This window comes from Priapulus caudatus, unplaced genomic scaffold, assembly GCF_000485595.1.
Source record: "Priapulus caudatus unplaced genomic scaffold, Priapulus_caudatus-5.0.1 Scaffold1833, whole genome shotgun sequence".
In the NCBI taxonomy this organism is placed as follows: Eukaryota; Metazoa; Priapulida; class Priapulimorpha; order Priapulimorphida; family Priapulidae; genus Priapulus; species Priapulus caudatus.
Window position 1 is genome coordinate 17797 of NW_014578894.1, and position 3840 is coordinate 21636.

A 3840-nucleotide genomic window follows, 5' to 3' on the forward strand; every position below is an offset into this window, starting at 1 on the left:
AAAACACATTAGAGAGTGAACGGATAACAGGATAACAAATAATTCTAGGCTTGTACCAGTATTATATACGGTATATATTACCCACGATACTACAACTTTTTTACATTAATCATTGGATTTCAAATATAAATCAGTGCTACAATTGTATTATACAAGCATACATATTTCCCTATCAATTCAATATTAATTTCTAAATAGAATCGGTCTCGAAACATTGTCCAATTGGTTCCTATGTTGTTGATACTTTGATACAGAAAATATTTGCAGGAAAAGGCATGTGTCCCATGCCATGACAAGCGATCTGCCATGGTGGAACGCTATGGCCTGCAATCACACATGACCTTGCTCTACCTGTCCACCCACAGCACGAGTCTTCCTAACACATGGGTGCTGATGGGATATCAAGCGATGAGTCCCGACTGACTCAACGGCAGATGTGGGAAAGGTTGAAAACAGCTGATGCGGTTGAATGGCACAAGGTCGGATACCTTCAGCCACAGCAGAGCTTGACACGTGGCTGATGGGGATGAAAGCCAAGGGAATAATCAGCCTATGGCCATCTTCATAAGAAATGCGACGTGGAACAAGATGTGCAGTCGTCGCACGCCACGGCTTTAATGTACAGTGTACTGCAGAACAGGCTTTGATGTTGTTACAGGAGAGGAGTCCAGGACAGGAGAGGAGACCCAAAGACAGGACAAGATGCCCAGGACAGCAGAGGACAGGAGTGGAGCACCAACTACCATTCATTAAGAAGCTACATAACACTGCCACTCCTGAGTACTAGCATGTGCCAGCCCACTTATGTACTAGGTTTTCGTCAAGCTGACAGAAGTTGTAAGTGTGTAAATCATTGATGCTAGAACTGTTGTATAAATGCACATGTATTGTTAACATGAAGTTGTCTAGCTACCGTGTTTACATCGTTACTCAAATGCAAAGTCGTGTTTTTCATTGAGTTTGGTTTTTAGACTTCAGCTATTCAGTAATCGAAATAGTGTAACAGATTTTTTAGTGACAAATTCTGAACATATGTTACTCATGGCAGTGGCAGTGGCAGTGGCAGTTGATAAATGTTTTTAATTGATTGATCAGTAACAATAAGCCAGTTTTGCTTGGTAACCCCATTTATTAGTCAGGTCACAGGTTTCAGTCATAGCTTTTAGTTGTTATAAAACATATAATTTCACAAAATTGAAGCTCAAACTGCATGGCAGCTGAATGGTCAATAACTTTATTATATTTTGCGTAGTACAGTAGGGCCAGCAGCGTATAACCATACATAGATAATAGCAACTCTGTACCTTAGGTAGTGATGCACCGGCCGCGGATGTGGGCACCGCCCCTACATTAAGCATTCAATATAGGGCTAGCACCATCGTGTCAATCACCATCGCGCAGGCCGCGCGCTTCCTCCCTTTAGGAATCAGGTTCAGAGGGTGGGTCAGGATCGGTTTACGTTCGCGTGTGCCAGGGGGGTGAGACAACACCTTGGCTGGTCAGAGCATGGGAAATCACACCTCCCCCCTCCCAAGAGCGTGGGAGTTAGGGTTGGGGTGTCCGGCTCGCAGGTTTACCCTGGCACAATCACATCATATATTTTTTATTTTTTTATTTTGCATCTACTCGACTATAAATGCAAAACTGGCTTATTAGTTTTGATAACCGTTATGTACCGTGATAAGGAATCAATTGACTAATAATTACTATTAATTTTATAATTGTGTAAATTGTAAAAATTGCAACTTGCTGAAAACTTTGCCACTATGTGGCAGTTAGAGAAGTGATTCACCACTGACGACCTGGAAGTGCACTGATTCCTTATCATGGATGTGTATTTTCTATTGCATTTGTAAATGTTTGTAATTTGTAAATTTGAAGTGAAATTAAATTGTAGGAGATAGCTTTTCCAGGTGAGCAATCGTGAGCGTGATCCGGAGCAAAATCGTGTGAGTAAAAGAGGGGTAGCGAAGGGGGAGGGGGAGGGGGTGATTGGGCACAGGGGAGGGAAGGTGGGAATGGGTGGAGGGGGAGGAAGGTCAAGGTGGGTGGGGGGAGGGGGGAGGGGGAGTTAGGTTAGAGCTTGCAATGGGGCAGCATAGGTTAGGTTAGCTAGAACTATAGCCCCAATGGCTCCGCAGCAGGCCTGCGGCGGCGTATTGGTGGGTTATAGCCCTGCTGCGTTAGAGCGAGGGCTATAGTTCTAGAGCTTAGGTGAGTGAGAGTGAGAGTGAGAGTGACACAGAGGGAGAGAAAGCGCGCGTGAAAGCGAGAGCGAGGGAGATTAACAGCGTGCGTGGAAGTGCGTATGAGTCTGGGAGAGCACGCGCGAGAGGGAGAGAGGGAGAGCGGAGAGATAGGTTAGATAGAGAGATTAGAGAGATAGGTCATGTATTTTTAAAAATAAAGACTTCTATATTTTTCATATTAAATCTTTTATTTTTAACAGTAATATGAATGTTGTACAATGGATATACAAATAAAACGTTATTCTAAACTACTTCTATAACTACTACTACTATTCTAGTCTATTTCTTTACTACCTTTCTATCGTCGTGAGTTTCTGCAATGCATTAAGACAAAATACAAAGTTATACTAGACTAAAATTCCCTAAAATCACTTAAAACTACAAGTAACTGCGCAAGTACTTGTGAAACTGACAAGTGACTTGGGAATGACGGAACTTGCTAGAAATCTATTAATATCAAGAATTCCTTATAATATATCTTACTTATGTGATATATACTCCACTGTACATAAGATACAAACTCAAGGTAACCTAGTATAGTAAAACTCGCATAAGTCGGCACTTTTGGGAGCAGCATATTTGTGCCAACTTACGAAAATGACGACTTACGCGTAAGTCGTCATTTTGTCGACTTATACAATGTATGTAATGCACGTATACACTGTATTGTACACTGTTATTAGCTGCCTTGCGATCGCTGAAACCAGTAGGCTATGCATAATGAACAAGCGAGCAATGGGAATGAAGCAATCACTGCATACAGTACACAACATATATGCAGCAGACAGCAACAAGTCTAATGATGAGCAAGCTTCTCTGCGTTCACACAGTGTACATCGTGCATCACATAACGTATGTAAATTACACTATTAGTCTATAGCAACTATATTAAATTATTCTTTCTTTCTCTCGCCTCTCCTCTCTCCTCTCTCTCTCGCCCTCTCTATTTCTCTCCATCTCACTGTCTCTCTCATCTATATTTGGCCTACTCGTCTTCCTCTCTTTCTGTCACTCTCACCCCTCTCTCTTTCTCGCGTGCACGCTGTCATCCTAGCTGCCTCTCGCTTCGCCGATCTATCTATCTCACTCTCGCCCTTTCTTTCGCGTGCATTCTCTCTCCCCTTCTCTCGCTCTCACCCCCACTCTCTCGCTGTCACTCTTTCATCAATATTTGGCTCGCTCTTGCCTTCCCATCTCTTTCTCTCGCTCTCACCGCCCCCTCTCTCTCTCTCTCTTTTTATCTATCTTTCATTCGCTTTCTTTAACTCTCACTCTCATCATCTCTCTCTCTCTCTCGTTCTCTTTATCTATCCATCGCTCGCTCTCGCCTTCTCTAACTCTCACTCTCATCATCTCTCTCTCTCTCTCGTTCTCTTTATCTATCCATCGCTCGCTCTCGCCTTCTCTAACTCTCACTCTCATCATCTCTCTCTCTCTCTCGTTCTCTTTATCTATCCATCGCTCGCTCTCGCCTTCTCTAACTCTCACTCTCATCATCTCTCTCTCTCTCTCGTTCTCTTTATCTATCCATCGCTCGCTCTCGCCTTCTCTAACTCTCACTCTCATCATCTCTCTCTCTCTCTCGTTCTCT

The 3840-nt window shown here is 43.2% G+C and overlaps 2 long non-coding RNA genes across 2 annotated transcripts in view; one reads left to right on the top strand and one right to left on the bottom strand.

Moving 5' to 3' along the window:
* The window catches only part of LOC106817703, a 5996-nt gene extending 4352 nt beyond the window's left edge, over positions 1–1644 (top strand). The window contains exon 3 of the long non-coding RNA XR_001395092.1: positions 659–1644. This is a non-coding gene — a long non-coding RNA (uncharacterized LOC106817703). The remainder of the gene's footprint in view (positions 1–658) is intronic.
* Positions 1645–2416: 772 nt separating this feature from the next.
* On the bottom strand, positions 2417–3219 carry LOC106817704. The gene is made up of 2 exons (XR_001395093.1): positions 3097–3219; positions 2417–2780 (listed from the first exon to the last, which is right to left on the bottom strand). It is a non-coding gene; the product is annotated as an uncharacterized LOC106817704 (long non-coding RNA).
* Between the last annotated feature and the right edge of the window lie 621 nt (positions 3220–3840).